Source organism: Ascaphus truei, chromosome 18, assembly GCF_040206685.1.
Source record: "Ascaphus truei isolate aAscTru1 chromosome 18, aAscTru1.hap1, whole genome shotgun sequence".
NCBI classification, from domain to species: domain Eukaryota; kingdom Metazoa; phylum Chordata; class Amphibia; order Anura; family Ascaphidae; genus Ascaphus; species Ascaphus truei.
Genome location: NC_134500.1, coordinates 1,401,470 through 1,420,052, shown reverse-complemented (window position 1 = coordinate 1,420,052; position 18,583 = coordinate 1,401,470). Strand labels below are relative to the sequence as shown.

Sequence of the window (18,583 nt, the reverse complement as noted above, 5' to 3'; positions counted from 1 at the left end):
TCTTAGAAATCTATGACTATTTTCAGATTGTAAACAGATCTTTTTTAATTACATGTGTTTAGGCCAATTAATAACTGGGCACATCATTGTTTTTTTACTGCTCCCATTGTATCGCAATGTGGGACCATAGCAATAAATAATAATTACACTTGTATGCACAAAGTTGTTGTTCTCTATGTATCATATCTTTGTATTCAAGAGATTCACATAAATCTCCCAGATTACAAATATATTAGGGTTTTCAACAACAACACTGCAAATGATGAATGAAATGATACCGTCCAACCCCAGCCTTTCCTCAAGATGCAATTTAGTGTACAGTGTGATAGTTTTAGTGTGCTGAGAGCATTACTTGTGTGTCTCCACTTTGATGAGTGCAATCACATATCCTCAGCACCACTGGCGTCAGAAAAAGGTTACAAAGATGACTGATTTATTTCAGAGAAGCAGAAAAATCGTGTGTGCACAATTCAGGTTATGCACCTTTCTCAAGTCAGCGCCATAACAATACTATTTGTTCTTATATAGCGCTGACAGTGTATGTAGCGCTGTAATAACATTTTGCAGACAAGTCACCACCCCAAAGAGCTTACAATTTAATTTTAATTCCCAGGTAAGTGACTTTCCTAAGGTCACACAGGGAGCAGACAATGGGATTCGTGTGCTGCAAGAGCAGCGCTTTACCACTGGGCACCGGCATCAAATCATATATGAAATCATGACCTTGAGAAAGAGACATGACCTGGAAATGTCCTGATTACATCTTTATTTCAGTCACAGAAACACATGTAGAAATGTTTGTTTGGAACAGGGTTGATCGCTCACACGTCAACTTTCATCTGCAGAATTGAAGAAAAGGCAATGGCAAGTTGAGACTGCATGTAAAGGAACCTCTGGTTACAAATACACACCCCAACACCCTACCCCTATCCGATGCATTGAAAATCAACCACCCCAGTGTACATCTCCGTTGCCCCAAAGGCGGACAGCCTGATGGGGCTCCCCAAGAGCTGCTCCCCTCTGCACAGGACCAGCGTGCTAAGGGTTAACATTTGCTTGTACTTTTCTGAACGTCAACCCCACCCACTGGAATGTTAATGAGCCAAGAGGACACAAGGAACTTTTTGTTCACAGCTGCATTGAAAATCAACCACCCCAGTGTACATCTGCGTTGCCCCCAAGGCGGACAGAACAGCCTTTGGAGCAGCCGAAGGGTAGCCAAAGGGTGTGTGCTGTTTGCTACCGTTCGCTGCTGTTTGGTGATGTTAAAGTGATGTTAAAGCTACTCTATTTCAATCGGAAAATCACCAGCCCTTTACCCCCTGTACCCAATTTTCCAACTCTATCTGTCCATGAAATGTCTGTGAATTTACTGTATAACCCTGTTCTTTTAATGTAACCATGTATTTTTATAACTCTGTGACCAGGATACACTTGAATACGAGAGGTAACTCAAGGCATTACTTCCTGGTAACACATTTTTATAAATAAATAAATACAAACCCTGCACCAATGTGTTTCACACATTCACACTGACTTGCAAGCTGAGATAGAGGGGTGTGTATCTTGCGGTTGGTGCTGTCATTCCATGGGACTGTAGAGCATTAAAAACATTGATGGAAACGTTGAAATCTGAGTGACCATTTACCATTCTGTTAACTAAATATAACTGGAAGAGAATAAGGATCCACAAACCTCTGGGAGGGGAAGATATTGGTACTGAGAAAAGTAGTCTACTAATTATATATATATATATATTCAAATGAATATCAAGTGCGCAGAAACATATGGGTTAAAAATTCCTAAACAATACAGCCACAATGCGGGTTTTAACACAAAAACGCAAATATCAATGATACAGACGCATCCGGCGCAATTAGAAATGGTATAATTTTGTAGGAATCCTATTAGGAGTGGGTAAGACCTTATTTATATTAGATTAAATGGATCTTTGAACCTCTACCCAATTTAAACCGACAATATTTACCCTACAAAGGGCACCAGTTATGAAACAGAAACACATTTGTAACATACAGTGATGCTAATGAAGTGAGGAGTAAATCGGATGGAAATAAAGATTTTTTGACAGTGTCTCTGTGGCTGCTGATTGAGGAGTCCGGTAGGTGTAAGCTTGAGGAGTGTATCATCGGAACCAGATCTTATCAGTACCTTTACTGTGTACTGCTCCAGAGTTACACTGGGTGATGGGACCTTCACGCTGCAAGGATTTTCCTATGGATATAATGCGCCTGATGATGCCGGCACTGCAGCGCCCCAGCCTTCCGCCGAGTCCAACCCCACACCCCGCAGGAACAAACCTCCGTCTGACTCTGCGGGACCTCCGAGTCAGGTATTTACCCGGTCTGCCCGGATCTTTCTCTGAGTCCTCTGGCTCCACCTCTACCCACTCTCCCGGGATGTCCTCTGACTATTACACAGCTTGCCTGGATGTGCAGCTGCTCACCGTGTTCCACCGCGCCTCCCGCTGTCACCGGCTGCAGCGTTTCTTAATGCGTTAAGATGAACATTGTCTTCTGTTTTACAACATCTTTCCCTACGCCTTAGGCTGCCCTTATAGTGCCCAGCAACGGTGACGCGAAGGCGCGCCAAAACAAATACATTGGATCCGTCGCATGCGCTTATAGTAAGCGCGACGGAGCAACGGAGCTGCAAAAAATTTCGAAGCCATTGAAATTTGATTTTGGGAGAGACAGTCGCCACGTGACTGTCTCTACACTAATCACTGAGCGCCTACTGCACTCTGCCCGCCCCTTTCGTGACGTCACTGGCCTTGTCGCCAGCAACGTCGCTCCAAACTAAAGTGCAACTTTCGCAAATGGCGACGGCGACGGGTGACCTCATCGGTCGTGTCACCGGCGCCGGCACTATAAATGTGGCCTAAGGGAACTACACGCGCTGCTGTACCTGTCTGCTTACAGGAGGGATAAGCCTCCGCCTCTGCGAGCCTGGGGTGAGCGCTTTCTATTGGCGTGCAGCGCCTCCACCTATGAGGGATCCCAGGACACTACCTTCTGTCTTGCCGCCTCCATCCGACTGAGCATGCTGGCTCCTCGCCCCAAAGGATATCCTGTTCCTTTTCAGACTGCTTCAATCCCATTGGCTGGGACAGCCCACCTGATCTCCCTCCCTCCAAGGATTCTGGGACTTGTAGTCCTGCTTCAGACTATGTGGAGCCAGTCCAAGATGGCAACCGCGCTATTCCCGCAAAGCCTTCTGGGGATTGTAGTCTCTATGGGCTTTTGAAGCCATTTAAAGATGGCCACCACTCCGATCACAACTGCGCATGTGTGGCAGTCCAAACCGGCCGCCGCCACCTCTCCCAACCCGAGTGGGCAGAACAACGCTGTATTCTCCTGGTCTTCGGGGCTCATGGGTATCTGGTAGTACCTAGACCTCAGGTCCAGCACGCTGAACCACTGACTGCCGGATAGGACCCTAAGGATCCCCAGCAGGGTATATTGTTCTGGGACCGTGCGGCGATTCAGGGTGCATAGTCCACACATAAACACACAGATCCATTCTTCTTCCGCACTACCACAATAGAGGAGGCATAGGGGCTATGGGATTCAGTCATGATGCCCGCCGTCTCCATCTCCTTCAGAACATCCCTCACGTCCTCCACATCTCTGGGTGCTATATTTCTGGAGCACTCCCAGAATGGAGTGGCATTGTCCAGTCGTATTGTGTGTTGAACACTCTTGCTGCAGCCCACATCCATCGCACTGGTGGAGAACACCTCCTTGCATTCAGCCAACTTGTCGCTCAAGCACTTCTTCCATTCCGGTGGCAAGGATGATTCACCGAAGTCAAATTGTAATCCTGGAGGGGTTTCCCAGATGGTAGCCGCATTTACGTGCGCTAGAGTTTGTACTTGTACCACTGGGTATATTCAGCCCAGCGCTTGACCGACGTCAAACCGTATAGGATAAGGCAAGATGTTCTGGATGGTCACCTTGAACTGGTGAGGAGGTGAAGACTTCCACTCCTTCATCTATGGCACCACCTTGAACCCTCTCTTGGTACCCTCTTCGAGCGTGGTCTCTAGTGAAAAATACTAGTCGGCTTCGTCACGGCCTGGGTAGTTAGGTACCGCGGCCATGTTCCTCACTCCCCCTGGTGGAATCTCTGTCAACCCCTTCTCAAGATTCAAGAATTGTCCAAATCCTTCTTGGGCAGGGATCCTATAACACTCCTCTTTGAATACGGGGTGAATCCGTAGAGAGGATAGGGGTAATTTGACAGCTTCTTGCAGATAGGCCCGGATCAGGGCCCGCACCACATCCACGTTGGTCCCCAATATGATGGGGGAATTTGGATGTACTCGGCACTTGGGACATACCATGGCTTACGCTTCCATGGTGTGGGTTTTGTTGGTGTTGAGTAGTCTTCTCTACTAAGGCCCCACAATTTAATTTTCTCTGCCGACTGCACAGGCAGGTGCTTTAGGTGCAGATTGTAAAATGGCCGGTAGATGTTGGCCAATTGAGACCCAGTGCCCAGCAATGCGGAGGAGTAGATACCCTCCACTAGTACTCGTACAATGACCGCAGGTCCTACTCAATTGTAGGCATCTGGTTGGGGCTCCTTTTCGGGGCTAGGCGCAGGGGCGCTATCCGAGGATGTGGATGGCTGTTCCACCATTTGAACGGTGAAGGCCATGGCCCCAGTGGTGGGGGTCCTTTACTTTGGACAGTCTTTGGCAAAGTGACCTTCTCGGTCGCAGGTATAGCAGCGGGTACCTCGGGTTCCACCGGCACCAAGGGTAGTGACCGGTTTCCGGGGCACCCTGGAGACGGAGACAGGTGCCACTTAAGTGATAGGGATAAGGATAGTGATAGGGATAGAGATAGGGATAAGGATAGGGTTAGTGATAGTGATAGGGATAGGGATAAGGATAGTGATAGGGATAGAGATAAGGATAGGGTTAGTGATAGTGATAGAGATAGGGATAAGGATAGTGATAGAGATAAGGATAGGGTTAGTGATAGTGATAAGGATACATATAGTTATAGTGATAGTGATAGAGATAGGGATAAGGATAGGGTTAGTGATAGGCAGTGTTCGACAAACCTATACATTTGCACGCCCCGGGTGAGTGGATGTAACATCGTGGCGAGCTCCTATTGGCCCAAGCAGCATACGTGTGGTACTAGGTGGCGAGTAGATTTTTTTGTTCGGTGAGTAGATTTTTTGGTGATTTGTCTACCACTGGTTTATAGGGATAGTGATAAGGATACATATAGTGATGGTGATAGTGATAGAGATAGGGATAAGAATAGGGTTAGTGATAGTGATAAGGATACGTATAGTTATAGTGATAGTGATAGGGATAAGGATAGGGTTAGTGATTGTGATAAAGATAGTGATAATGATAGGGATAGTGATAGGGATAAGAATAGTGATAGGGATAGAGATAGGGATAGTTATAGTGATAGGGATAAAGATAGTGATAATGATAGGAATAGAAATAGTGATAGTGATTGCTGGATAGAGATAGAGATAATAATAGTGATAGGGATATAGATAGAGATAGTTATTGGGATAGCGATAGTGATAGGGATAGATGAATAGTGATAGACAGTAATAGTGATATAGAGATAGAGGCACAGCTAGAGATAGTAATAGGGATAGGGATAGATGGATAGTGATAGTGATAGAGAATGATAGTGATAGGGATATGTATGCATGTATGTCTTTATCTATATAGCGCCATTAATGTACATAGTGCTTCACAGCAGTAATACACGTGACAATCATATAAATAACAAATAATATAAATAACAGATCATGGGAATAAGTGCTTCAGACATAAAAGTAACATTTAGGAAAAGGAGTCCCTGCTCCGAAGAGCTTACAGTCTAATTGGTAGGTAGGGAGAACGTACAGAGACAGTAGGAGGGCGTTCTGTAAAGTGCGTCTGCAGGGGGCCAAGCTTTATGTATCAGGTGTAAAGTATCAGCCACAGAGTTACTCATATGCTTCGTTAAGCAGGTGTGTCTTAAGATGAGTTACTCATATGCTTCTTAGAAATAAGCAACACAGTTACCATAGATAAGAAAGTCAAACCGCGCTCTTGCTTCCTAACAGGATCTCGTAGTGGATCAACTCTTCCCTCTTGCAGCTGATGTGATGTGAAGGCACCCCTCCTCCACAGGTCCCGTCGCAGGATGGCTCCAAACGCGGGCAATAGCAGGGAATGAAACACAAAAGCGCACCGAGGGTCAAGATTTAATTAAAACATGTTAGTAGTAGTAACAATAAAAACTTACATATAAGGGTAAGTACATCCAGTATTCAGGTGCAGAGGAAACAGTCCTGGTGGTGTCCTGGGCATAAAGAGATGGTGCAGAGGCTTACAAGGTAGACCCGCGCGCTGGGGCTGCCTGGCTCAGCACCATATAGTTCTTACTTCCGGGTTGCAGCTTCTCGCAGGACCCGTGAATAGTAGCCCGCCTCAAATGCCGGTTCCCCAGAGAAACTCACTCCGGCGTGCCGAAGGGTCTCTGGTTATTGATGGGACAGCTGGGGGTAGGTACACCTGTGGGCTGACTTCTAGCTGCACCGTAGGGCTTTCGCAACGCGTTTCACACAGTGTTGTGCTTCATCAGGCTGATGAAGCACAACACTGTGTGAAACGCGTTGCGAAAGCCCTACGGTGCAGCTAGAAGTCAGCCCACAGGTGTACCTACCCCCAGCTGTCCCATCAATAACCAGAGACCCTTCGGCACGCCGGAGTGAGTTTCTCTGGGGAACCGGCATTTGAGGCGGGCTACTATTCACGGGTCCTGCGAGAAGCTGCAACCCGGAAGTAAGAACTATATGGTGCTGAGCCAGGCAGCCCCAGCGCGCGGGTCTACCTTGTAAGCCTCTGCACCATCTCTTTATGCCCAGGACACCACCAGGACTGTTTCCTCTGCACCTGAATACTGGATGTACTTACCCTTATATGTAAGTTTTTATTGTTACTACTACTAACATGTTTTAATTAAATCTTGACCCTCGGTGCGCTTTTGTGTTTCATTCCCTACTCATATGCTTCGTTAAGCAGGTGTGTCTTAAGATGGGTCCTAAAGGTGGATAGAAAGGGTGCTAGTCGGGTATTTAGGGGAAGGGCATTCCAGAGGTGTGGGGCAGTCAGTGAGAGAGGTTTAAGGCGGGAGAGGGCTTTAGATACAAAGGGGGTAGAGAGAAGACATCCTTGAGCAGAACGCAAGAGTCGGGATGGTGCATAGCGAGAAATTAGGGATAGTGATAGAGATAGGGATAGTGATCACTGATAGGGATAGTGATAGAGATAGTGATAGAGATAGTGATAGGGATAGAGATAGTGATAGGGATAGATAAAGTGATAGGGATAGAGATAGTGATAGGGATAGTGATAGGGATAGAGATAGTGATAGGGATAGAGATAGTGATAGGGATAGAGATAATGATAGTGATAGGGATAGAGAAAATGATAGGGATAGTGATAGGGATAGAGATAGTGATAGGGATAGTGATAGGGAAAGAGATAGGGATTGAGATAGTGATAGGGATAGAGATAGTGATAGGGATAGAGATAGTGATAGGGATAGAGATAGTGATAGGGATAGTGATAGGTATAGAGATAGTGATAGGGATAGAGGTAGGGATAGTGATAGGGATAGAGATAGTGATAGGGATAGAGATAGTGATAGGGATAGGGATAGAGATAGGGATAGGGATAGAGATAGTGATAGGGATAGGGATAGAGATAGGGATAGAGATAGTGATAGGGATAGAGATAGTGATAGGGATAGGGATAGAGATAGTGATAGGGATAGAGATAGTGATAGGGATAGAGATAGCGATAGAGATAGTGATAGGGATAGGGATAGAGATAGTGATAGGGATAGAGATAGTGATAGAGATAGTGATAGGGATAGAGATAGTGATAGAGATAGTGATAGGGATAGTGATAGGGATAGGGATAGTGATAGGGATAGTGATAGAGATAGTGATAGGACTGGGTTCACACTTTCCGTTTGTAGACACACTGACATTTTAATGAGCCTGAGTTCACCCTTATTAATTATGCTGTGAAGCTGCTTCTCCATGACAGGGAAGCCACTAAGACACATTTGTGCGTGGGATCACGGTGTGCAAGGGGCCAGGGGGTGCAAGGGGCCAAGGGGTGCGAGGGATTAGGGTGTGTGAAGGGCCAGGGTATGCGAGGGGGCAGGGTCTGCGGGGAGCCAGGGTGTGCGAGGGGCAAGGGTGTGTGAGGGGCCCATGGTGTGAGAGGAGCCAGGGTGTGAGGGGTCAGGGTGTGCAGGGAGCCAGGGTGTGCAAGGGGCCAAGATGTGTGAGGGGCCAGGGAGTGCGAAGGACCAGGGTGTGTGAAGGGCCAGGGTGTGCAATGGAGCCAAGGTGTGCGAGTGATCAGGGTGTGAGAAGGGCCAGGGTGTGCGAGGGGCCTGGGTGTGCGATTAGGAAGGGTGTGAAGGGGTCAGGGTGTGCGAGGGGCCAGTGTGTGTGAGGGGCCAGGGTGTCCGAGTAACATGGGTGTGCAGGGGTCAGGATGTACAAGGTGCCAGGGAGTGTGAGGGGCCAGGGTTTGCGATGGGCCAGGGTGTGCGAGGGATGATGGTGTGCGATGGGCCAGGGTGTGCGAGGGGTCAGGGTTTGCGATGGGCCAGTGTGTGCGAGGGATGATGGTGTGCGATGGGCCAGGGTGTGCGAGGGGTCAGGGTGTGCAAGGGTCCAGGGTGTGCGAGGGGTCAGGGTGTGCAAAGAGCCACGGTGTACAAAGGGCCAGGGTGTGCAAGGGGCCTGGGTGTGCGAGGGGTCAGGGTGTTCGAGAGGCCAGGGTGTTCGGGAGACTAGGGTGTGCAAAGGATAGGGTGTGCGAGGGGTCAGGGTGTGCGAGGGGCCAGGGTGTGCGAGGGGTCAGGGTGTGTGAGGGGCCAGGGTGTGCGAGGGGCCAAGGTGTGTGAGGGGTCAGGTTATGCGAGGGGCTAGGATGTGTGAGGGGTCAGGGTATGCGAGGGGTGAGGGTGTGTGAGGGGCCAGGGTGTGTGAGTGAGGGGTCAGTGTGTTCCAGGGGCCGGGGTGTGTGAAGGGCCAGGGTGTGCGAGTGGTCAGGTTTGCGAGGGCTCAGCGTGTGCGAAGGGCCAGGGTGTGCTAAGGGTTAGAATGTGCAAAGGGCCAGGGTGTGTAAGGGCCAGGGTGTGCGAGGGGTCAGGGTGTGCGATGAGTGAGGGTGTGCAAGGTGTGAGGGGTGATGGTGTGCAAGTGGCCAGGGTGTGCGAGGGGCCAGGGTGTGCAAAAGCCCTGGAAGTGCAAAGCACCAGGGTGTGCGAGGGGCCAGGGTGTGCGGGGGGCCAGGTTGTGAGAGGGGCCAGGGTGTGCAAGTGGCCAGGGTGTGCGAAGGGACAGTGTGCGCGAGGTTCCAGGGTGTGCGAGGGGCCATGGTGTGCGAGGGGTGAGGGTGTGTGAGGGGCCAGGGTGTGCGAGGGGCCAGGGTGTGTGAGTGAGGGGTCCGTGTGTTCCAGGGGCCGGGGTGTGCGAAGGGCCAGGGTGTGCGAGGGTCAGGGTTTGCGAGGGCTCAGCGTGTGCAAAGGGCCAGGGTGTGCTAAGGGTTAGGGTGTGCGAAGGGCCAGGGTGTGTGAGGGCCAGGGTGTGCGAGGGGTCAGGGTGTGTGAGGGCCAGGTTGTGCGAGGGGTCAGGGTGTGAGAGGGGTGAGGGTGTGTGAGGGGTGATGGTGAGGGGTGATGGTGTGCAAGAGGCCAGGGTGTGCGAGGGGCCAGGGTGTGAAAAAGCCCTGGAAGAGCAAAGCACCAGGGTGTGCGATGAGTGAGGATGTGAGAGGGGTAAGGGTGTGTGAGGGGTGATGGTGTGCAAGGGGCCAGGGTGTGCGAGGGGCCAGGGTGTGCAAAAGCCCTGGAAGAGCAAAGCACCAGGGTGTGCGAGGGGCCAGGGTGTGCGGGGGGCAAGGTTGTGAGAGGGGCCAGGGTGTGTGAAGGGACAGGGTGTGCGAGGGGTCAGGGAGTGTGAGGGGTCAGGGAGTGCGATGAGTGAGGGTGTGAGAGGGGCCAGGTTGTGTGAGGGGTCAGGGAGTGCGAGGGGCCAGGTTGTGTGAGGGGTCAGGGAGTGCGAGGGGCCAGGTTGTGTGAGGGGTCAGGGAGTGCGAGGGGCCAGGTTGTGTGAGGGGTCAGGGAGTGCGAGGGGCCAGGTTGTGTGAGGGGTCAGGGGGTGCGAGGGGTCAGTATAACCTCTGTCCTCCGGCCTGTCTTGCTATGTTCTTTATTGCTCTTCTGATAGATAAGATATGTTCTAATATTAAGGTAATTCGGGATAAGACAGAATCTCGACTTGCTCTAAGAGAGTAATTTACTATATATTATTGTTCCGTTTTGCGCCATTAAACAGAGAAACGTTGATATACGGCCCCTTGTATTATCATTAAGAATTCTGCACTTAATAATATGTTTATTTAGAAGAAGGGCATATGACTAAATATTTATATTTATAACCATTCTTCTCATAAGATGTTAAAGGGCTGAGCATTAATTAAATGTTTTCTCATAATAACAGTGATATTCAGTAACCTCTTCAGTGCCCGAGGGGTCAGCAATGCATTGCTAAGTGCGAAGGGGTTAATTCGATCCGGCTGCAGGGGCCCGATCCGGCTGCACAGGGGCCCGATCCGGCTGCAGGGGCCCGATCCGGCTGCACAGGGGCCCGATCCGGCTGCACAGGGGCCCGATCCGACTGCACAGGGGCCCGATCCGGCTGCACAGGGCCCCGATCCGACTGCACAGGGCCCCGATCCGACTGCACAGGGGCCCGATCCGACTGCACAGGGCCCCGATCCAGCTGCACAGGGGCCCGATCCGACTGCACAGGGCCCCGATCCGACTGCACAGGGCCCCGATCCGACTGCACAGGGGCCCGATCCGACTGCACAGGGCCCCGATCCGACTGCACAGGGCCCCGATCCGGCTGCACAGGGGCCCGATCCGGCTGCTGCACCAGGGGACCGATCCAGCTGCACAGGGGCCCGATCCAGCTACCAGGGGCCTGATCTGGCTGCACAGGGGCCCGATCCGGCTGCACAGGGGCCCGATGCGGCTGCAGGGGCCCGATGTGGCTGCACAGGGGCCCGATCCAGCTGCACAGGGGCCCGATGTGGCTGCACCAGGGGCCCGATGCGGCTGCAGGGGCCCGATGTGCCTGCACAGGGGCCCGATCCAGCTGCACAGGGGCCCGATGCGGCTGCAGGGGCCCGATGTGCCTGCACAGGGGCCCGATCCAGCTGCACAGGGGCCTGATCCGGCTGCACAGGGGCCCGATCCAGCTGCACAGGGGCCCGATCCGGCTGCACAGGGGCCCGATCCAGCTGCACAGGGCCCGATCCGGATGTCTTTCTTTATAATACAAAATAAAACATACGGAAGAATATATCCTAAATTCTTATACCTGAGGTGTGATATATGGGCACTTCCACGTGTGGGCATCACAGGTCCTCCGTGGCTGTACATGTTCTGCGGGTGGGATCCTGTGGGCACTTCCACGTGTGGGCATCACAGGTCCTCCGTGGCTGTACATGTTCTGCGGGTGGGATCCTGTGGGCACTTCCACGTGTGGGCATCACAGATCCTCCGTGGCTGTACATGTTCTGCGGGTGGGATCCTGTGGGCACTTCCACGTGTGGGCATCACAGATCCTACGTGGCTGTACATGTTCTGCGGGTGGGATCCTGAAGAACAAGAGATATTCCCAGTGACAAATCTGCACAGGGTTTATTATACAGTTATAACTCACTGGCACATTAACATTCTGTTTGCACTACACAAATGGAAAGAAAATAGTTTTATTGCGATAGTCATTTCTTCCCACGTTATCATTTTCTTGGTATTTTGGAGAAAAATACATTTAATAGCATTTTTATTGTTAGACTTAAAATTGGAGCCATTAGGGATTTTCTAAAAAAACAGACTGGTTTTTAGCACATGGCCGGCCCCTTCTGCTTTGGTATCGCCGCTGCAATATTTCCTGTTTTGTATGACCTCTGACTAGACGGAAATAAAACGATATGCATTGTATATTCCTTTTGTACAGTTATAGGATTTCAGGCCTAAATCTGTCAAACTATTACACATATCCTGAATAACAGTTACAAATAGCCGAGAAAATGCTACATGGATCCTTCCACTGTACTGTAGATCCAACATTTGTTTGAACTGGAAGTAGGGGGGTTCGTACAGGCGTATTCGCAGGGGTACGCGGGGTTCACTCGTTGCATACAGTGTAACACAATCCGTGAAGCTTCAGTGTGCTACTTGTAACCTTGTAGGATTCTTTCTTCTGTGAAACCAGGACTCATACATTTTCTGTTTGTCATATCGGGTCACCCAACCACCGATGCGTGTTAGTGTGGCATATCCCCCTTTTTCTTTTGGGGGGTCCCTATATCCTGCCCGTGTTCTCTATGCCGATAAAGTCTTTTGCTCTTGGAGTCTTTGAAACTTGCGGGAAGGTGCATGTGTCTCAGCGTGTGAGCTGATTTGAATGTTGAGCTTAGAAACGTTATACCTTGAGTGTAAATACTGTATGATATTTAAGCGATTGGATCAGTATAACAATGGATATATGTGATAGCTAGAACATCTACAGAAATTATCTTCAATGTAGCAAGTTACAGCAACAAAGGAGATAACAGCGATCATTGTAATATCCTCACAAGGTTCATTACAAAATATATCTTAACATTTCCTTTATTTATAATAATGTCACCTATTTAAAATAACCTTTTTTTTAAATGTTTCAGTGATCGATATTATCATAGATCCTCATATTTTTAACCAGAACCAAAGGTTTGGCGTTTACATATTTATATGTACAGTATATATGGATTTGTTCAGATTTTTTTTAAATCTGAAGCAAATATCACACCTACATTTTATATCAAATAATTTCAATTCGACGATATGCATTTTATTTTCGGTTGTAGAAAATGTTCAAGTCTGCAACCGCCTCCGTCTAAAACGCTACAAATTGTACTCATGTACAGCACACTTCAATATAAAGTCTATGTTTACATTTTCCTCTCTAAATATATGTTTCAAGAAACGAATTTTTACATATGTATGTCTTTATTTATACATTTACATGCATCTATGTACACAGCGCTTCATATTCTATTTATGTAACATGTTTAATTAATAACACCAAATTCATCATGTAAAACATTGTGATTCTACATCTTTAATATTGCCAGCATGGTTATATTATTCTGAATAAAAATAGAATAATAATGGAAATAGATGTCAATTCCTTTGAAGTGTGATTGGGAGTCGGTAGCTGTGTTATATCACATACTTGATTTCTTAAGTGTTGGAAGAGCGAGGAATGCATTGTTAAACACAATATTGCAGGGTGTTCTAGCACTGAAGGTGTTAACTAGATATTAAAGCTTTGGTGCCAAAATCCTTATGTTTTCCCCCTTCTTTGTCATTAAGAATTTTCCCTGAGCGGCCAAATTGGCAAAATCTGAATCAGCCGTCAGCACAAGTGGAACGCTCGAAGCGCGCTCACGAACAGCGAATTACAAAGTATGTTAATTTAATTAATATCAAGGGCAGATTTTCCGCTTGAGAGGGTGGTGGCAGACAAAACTGGGTCATGCCAGCTTCATTTATTGTCTCGCTTTCATCGCTAATTAGCACGATAAGAAGACGATGAACGGGCAGGGAGGGGGAGGAGGGCAGAGATTACGCAGCGAATTCAACCTACCTCGTGCCAAAGCGGCCATCTTAAAATGTTCTTCAATTCCATCAAAATGGCCTCCACATGAAAAGCCTGCAACAGCTGTAATAAGGGATCTGGCAGGAGATGAAGGAAGAGGCTGATGTCTTCTGGGCAAAATACTCGTCTCGATTAGGCCCTCTCGCGCTCATCTCCTCTTGATCATTGAGGATACCACATGGCGGTGATGCATTTAACACAGAGCAGAATTAACAAGCTGGGAACGCAACTCTTTGCCTTCCATCCATGGAACGGTTTAGTGCAAATCAGGCAGTGGATTCAGCCCGTCTCGTTCACTGTGTAGGAGACAATAAAGTGAAAGCATGTTTCTAATGTTCCGTGTAACAACTTACATGGTGCCACGCAATCAAACATATTAACCCCTCCACTACCAGAGGGGCTTGCAAAGCATTGCTCTGTGTGGGTAACAAAACATGAGAATAATTTGCTATATTTTTCTGTTTTTTACAAAACAATATATTCTTTTTTCACTGTTAAGAAAATACTAGAGGTTTTTTACCCAAATAATACAATTTTGAACATACACAATTTATTTTTGATTACTGGAAATATATTTCTGCTGATTTTGTATGGAGCAATAAAACGAAACAGCTGCAATAATATTCCAATTCTATTGGGGAAAAAAATAAAAGGTACAAAAAGCAAAGAGACAAAAACATGGGGCCAAGGGAGACACCAACGCGTTTTGGGCCTTAATTTCGCTTTGTCAAGGAGTAACTTAATGTAACTATGTATGTGTAAACATGTATCTGTCATCATAACTCTGTGCCCAGGACATACGTGAAAACGAGAGGTAACTCAATGTATTACTTCCTGGTAAAACATTTGATAAATAAATAATAACCTACCCCTCACACGGGGGGTCTTACATAGTATATTATGAATAAGGGACTATGTGAAAAAACTCCCTCTATTACATATCTAGGGGGCATCAATAAAATACCATAATTTGAATCATATTATAATTTTTTAAAAAGTGACTAAGAGTAAACAATGATACAGAATCTAAATGCTCTCTTCTGTACTCGCAGTTTTCTGTATAATTATTTGCTCTCAGTGACTGGTTTTTATTATAATATGATTACAAGGATGGTATTATGTAATAGAGGGAGTTTTGCCCACACAGTCCCTTATTCAGCATATGCTATGTAAGACCCCCCGTGTGAGGGGCATGTTACGCCTTGACATTGCGATATTTAGGCCCAAAATGATGTTTATAGGTCTTTGCTGAAGATGAGGCTCACTGACGATCTCCTGGCAGTGAGGAGTCAAACTGACTAAAAAGGGGGGCCGCAATCTCCCCCTGTAAGTGTCGCTTATATACATGTGTACGTTAGACCAACTAAAAAGGGAAAATTGTACTATAGAAGAATTTCCACACACGTTTAAACCTGAGGTAATGTATAGAAACAAGTTCCAGTAACGATGCTCAGTAAGAACAGAAAACATGTATTTCAAATGAAGTTTGAATCATGAAGATGGATATTTGGTGGATAAGTTCTGAATCAGGCATAGTGAGACATATAGACCCAGTGTGTTGGCATCTGAAATGAGGAGTTACTTGCAATAACTGTCCATATAGTGGAGAAACATAAGCATAATCCTGTAAGGAACTCCACTGGACGATATCCCTCTAGAGTAACACTGATAATGGTCAACCTCTCCCCAACAACGAAGGGTAAAGATATGGTACTCACAAAAGCAGCTTATCCTGATGCGTGCATCACGTGAATCGGTAGTAGAAAGAAGCATCCCAAAAAATGGGAACGGAGCACAGCTGTGAAATGTAGGGGCTAACACCAACAAATGAAGGTTAAAAACAAATCAAAGAGTATTGTTTGATAAAGGGCAACAGCATGAAACGCGTCAGAGTTTTGTTACATGTTCTCTTCGTACCATGATCATTAAAGTTTAACTTTTTAACCTTCATTTGTTGGTGTTAGCCCCTACATTTCACAGCTGTGCTCCGTTCCCATTTTTTTGGGATGCTTCTTTCTAAACCTGAGGTAAAAGTGTAGTGACCACCCCCCCCCCCACCCCCATATTGTACTAGGAAAGATATATATTCAGGGGTAACGAGTCTAATACAGAGATAGAATCATGGCTATAAAAATTATTCAAATTGTAGAAATGGCAGAAGTTCCAAATGATGCTTAAATCCTTCACTGATATCGCTGATAACCATCATATATTATTATAGCTTTCGTAAAAAATAAACGCAGACAATCATTCATTTTCTGATTACTGCAGAAATGTGGGGATCCCTGATTTTGATGGCGTGTAAGTATACCACATTCCTGGCCGAATACAAACTAAACAGCGTTCTAAAAAAATCCAAAAATCCAAAAAGACAACCGTGTTGGATCTTTTCAGTGCGTTTATTTCCTGTGGTTTCATGTTTAGAAGGAAAAGACCTTTCCGACAAAAGAGAAAAAATTTCCAGGGCGGGCAATGAACTGTCTGCCCCAGGAGGGTGTTTTTAAAGCATTTTCTGACCCACATTGTATTGTACACACCTCTGGCATCTAAGTGAGGGATAGCTGTACACAACATTACCAAAAACCTGAGTGCTGCTCAAGCAGCCAGAGGACTTATCACCCAACATGCACTGCATGCAACAAATGTCAGGAGCTCAGACACAAATGATGCAAATTTGTCACAATTGTTACAGGGATAAGGGCCGCGTTTGAACGCAGTTCTTATAAAGTTCATAGCCGCCATTTTACTACACCCGGAAAATATTACGTTACATTATTATGTCTCAAGAATAGTATATATATATATATATATATACACAGTGGTCGACAAATCACCAAAAAATCTACTCGCCGAACAAAAAAATCTACTCGCCACCTAGTACCAAACGTGTGCTGTTTGGGCCAATAGGAGCTCGCCACGATGTTAAATCCACTCGCCCGGGGCGAGCAAATGTATAGGTTTGTCGAACACTGTATATATATATATATATATATATATATAACTTTAACCTCTTCCATGCAAGAGAAGACGGCTATGCGTTGCATGTCTGTCTGGTAACAAACAGGTAAACTCGTTGGACTTCTATATATAGCTGGATAACAAAGGGCGTCTGGTTCTAGGCAGAGAGGACTTTAGGGACCGCCCACATACAAGCTCATGTCATTGTTATTAAGATTAGCTTTAGCCCATGCAAATGTACAACTCACAGATTCATTTGCTGCCCAGCTCCTGCCTCCCATTAACTAGAACAGGAGATCCTTTTCCATCCCGCTCATCGTTCGCAACTAGTGGGCGAAAACACGGCCACTTGTTCCATTGTTGGTTGTGTGTGGCACAGCAGAGTGCAGGTTGTGTGTGGCACAGCAGAGTGCAGGTTGTGTGTGGCACAGCAGAGAGTGCAGGTTGTGTGTGGCACAGCAGAGTGTTGGTTGTGTGTGGCACAGCAGTGTGCTGGTTGTGTGTGGCACAGCAGAGTGCTGGTTGTGTGTGGCACAGCAGAGTGCAGGTTGCGTTTGGCACAGCAGAGTGCAGGTTGTGTGTGGCACAGCAGAGTGCAGGTTGTGTGTGGCACAGCAGAGTGCTGGTTGTGTGTGGCACAGCAGAGTGCAGGTTGTGTGTGGCACAGCAGAGAGTGCAGGTTGTGTGTGGCACAGCAGAGTGTTGGTTGTGTGTGGCACAGCAGTGTGCTGGTTGTGTGTGGCACAGCAGAGTGCTGGTTGTGTGTGGCACAGCAGAGTGCAGGTTGCGTTTGGCACAGCAGAGTGCAGGTTGTGTGTGGCACAGCAGAGTGCAGGTTGTGTGTGGCACAGCAGAGTGCTGGTTGTGTGTGGCACAGCAGAGTGCAGGTTGTGTGTGGCACAGCAGAGAGTGCAGGTTGTGTGTGGCACAGCAGAGTGTTGGTTGTGTGTGGCACAGCAGTGTGCTGGTTGTGTGTGGCACAGCAGAGTGCTGGTTGTGTGTGGCACAGCAGAGTGCAGGTTGCGTTTGGCACAGCAGAGTGCAGGTTGTGTGTGGCACAGCAGAGTGCAGGTTGTGTGTGGCACAGCAGAGTGCTGGTTGTGTGTGACACAGAGAGTGCAGGTTGTGTGTGGCACAGCAGAGTGCAGGTTGTGTGTGGCACAGCAGAGTGCAGGTTGTGTGTGGCACAGCAGAGTGCAGGTTGTGTGTGGCACAGCAGAGTGCAGGTTGTGTGTGGCACAGCAGAGTGCAGGTTGTGTGTGGCAGAGCAGAGAGTGCAGGTTGTGTGTGGCACAGCAGAGTGTTGGTTGTGTGTGGCACAGCAGTGTGCTGGTTGTGTGCGGCACAGCAGAGTGCTGGTTGTGTGTGGCACAGCAGAGTGCAGGTTGCGTTTGGCACAGCAGAGTGCAGGTTGTGTGTGGCACAGCAGAGTGCTGGTTGTGTGTGACACAGAGAGTGCAGGTTGTGTGTGGCACAGCAGAGTGCAGGTTGTGTGTGGCACAGCAGAGTGCAGGTTGTGTGTGGCACAGCAGAGTGCAGGTTGCGTTTGGCACAGCAGAGTGCAGGTTGTGTGTGGCACAGCAGAGTGCTGGTTGTGTGTGACACAGAGAGTGCAGGTTGTGTGTGGCACAGCAGAGTGCAGGTTGTGTGTGGCACAGCAGAGTGCAGGTTGTGTGTGGCACAGCAGAGTGCAGGTTGTGTGTGGCACAGAGAGTGCTGGTTGTGTGTGGCACAGCAGAGTGCAGGTTGTGTGTGGCACAGCAGAGTGTTGGTTGTGTGTGGCACAGCAGAGTGCTGGTTGTGTGTGGCACAGCAGAGTGCAGGTTGTGTGTGGCAC

General features: G+C 48.0%; 1 long non-coding RNA gene across 3 annotated transcripts in view; it reads right to left on the bottom strand.

Annotated features, from left to right (window-relative positions):
* LOC142468723 (uncharacterized) overlaps window positions 1-18,583 on the bottom strand; it is a 71,074-nt gene that overhangs the window by 19,235 nt on the left and 33,256 nt on the right. For all 3 annotated transcript variants that reach the window (XR_012788858.1, XR_012788856.1, XR_012788857.1), the window contains exons 5-6: window positions 13,777-14,084; window positions 11,461-11,740 (exon numbers count right to left, since the gene is read on the bottom strand). This is a non-coding gene — a long non-coding RNA (uncharacterized LOC142468723). The remainder of the gene's footprint in view (window positions 1-11,460; window positions 11,741-13,776; window positions 14,085-18,583) is intronic.